Genomic DNA, 2,062 nt, shown 5'->3' with positions numbered 1-2,062 from the left:
ATGCTTTATGTGTCTTTAATGCAAAGGAACTGGTTGGATTGTGCTGAATGGTTTGTCGGTGCTGTTGTGATCCTGTCAGACAGAGTTGAGAACTGGTGGTGGGTTGAGCTGACTGTATATCAATCAATACATAGTATTTGGAGTTTGATTGTGACCAAGGTAGAACGTTATGTTGGATATGCTGTACATAGAAGGATACATAGAATGTAAGCCCTGAATCAAGCAGCTAGCGTAAGGATGTGGTTATGATAACAATACGTGTTTGTGTACTATAGTTAACACACCCCCTAATCCCTAAAATCACACTTTATTTACTTTGCATACACCAACTGTAACCACTATGCTGCTATGAGGCTGATGGTGAAAACAGATGACGGTGCATGAGGAGTAATCACAGCTTTGTTTAAGTGCACATCAGTGGAAGCTCCTCAGAGGAGGAAGGGGAGGACCATCCTCAGTGAATTATATAAAAATAAAAATAGTGAAATAATAAAAAAGTTATCCTTTTTAGATAAAACTATACTAGATATATTCACGTCACCAAATAATTGATTAAAACACACTGTTTTGCAATGAAGGTCTACAGTAGCCTCAACAGCACTCGCTGGGGTAGCACCATGGTGTAGCCGGAGGACAGCTAGCTTCCGTCCTCCTCTGACTTTAATACAAAACCTAGGAGGTTCATGGTTCTCACCCCCTTCCATAGACTTACACTAATTATGACAACTTCCTGAGGTCGTCCTCCAACCTATCAGAGCTCTTGCAGTATTAACTGACATGTTGTCGACCCAAACAAAGGATCTGATAATTAATCTAGTACTGAAAGCATAAGCTACAGCTAGCTAGCACTGCAGTGTATAAAATGTGGTGAGTGTTTGACTCAAAGAGAGAGAAAGACAATAATTGAACAGTTTTGAACAAATTAATTTCTTAAAAAATAAAGGAGAAGCAAGAGAGACAGAGAGAGACGGAGTGAGAGAGAGATGGCTAGCTAGCTGTATTTCATTGTATAATTTTTTTCACTTACTTAGCTAGCGAATGCAGCTAGCTACTTTAGCTTACTCAAACACCCAGCTCAAACAGAGAGGGATGATATGTTAGCTAGCTGGCTATGGCTATCCAACACTGGAACTCTTCCAAGTCAAGGAAAGCATTTTTTTATTTCTGATAGCTAGATCAGCTTTAATATTGCAGATAAATTGTAGCTTCCATCAATGTAATTGTCTCCATCATTTCCAATCCCAAAATTTTTTTGGGTATATATACAGTGCCAGTCAAAAGATTGGACACACCTACTAATTCCAGTGTTTTTCTCTATTTTTTACTATTTTCTACATTGTAGAATAATAGTGAAGACATCAAAACTATGAACTAACACATATGGAATCATGTAGTAACCAAAAAAGTGTTACACAAATCAAAATATATTTTATATTTGAGATTCTTCAAAGTAGCCACCGTTTGCCTTGATGACAGCTTTGCACACTCTTGGCATTCTCTCAACCAGCTTCACCTGGAATGCTTTTCCAACAGTCTTGAAGGAGTTCCCACATATGCTGAGCACTTCTTGGCTGCTTTTCCTTCATTCTGCGGTCCGACTCATCCCAAACCATCTCAATTGGGTTGAGGTCGGGGGATTGTGGAGGCCAGGTCATCTGATGCAGCACTCCATCACTCTCCTTCTTGGTAAAATATCCCTTACACAGCCTGGAGGTGTGTTATGGGTCATTGTCCTGTTGAAAAACAAATTATAGTCCCACTAAGCGCAAACCAGATGGGATGGCGTATTGCTGCAGAATGCTGTGGTAGCCATGCTGGTTAAGAGTGCCTTGATTTCTAAATAAATCACCGGCAAAGCATCCACACACAATCACACCTCCTCCTCCATGCTTCATGGTGGGAACCACACATGCGGAGATCATCCGTTCACCTACTCTGCATCTCACAAAGACACGGCGGTTGGAACCAAAAATCTCAAATTTGGACTCCAAATTGCCTTGTTTCTTGGCCCAAGCAAGTCTCTTATTCTTATTGGTGTCCTTTAGTAGTGGTTTCTTTGCAG

This window comes from Coregonus lavaretus, assembly GCF_964263955.1.
Source record: "Coregonus lavaretus genome assembly, chromosome: 31".
Taxonomy (NCBI): domain Eukaryota; kingdom Metazoa; phylum Chordata; class Actinopteri; order Salmoniformes; family Salmonidae; genus Coregonus; species Coregonus lavaretus.
This window is presented reverse-complemented; position numbering follows the sequence as displayed.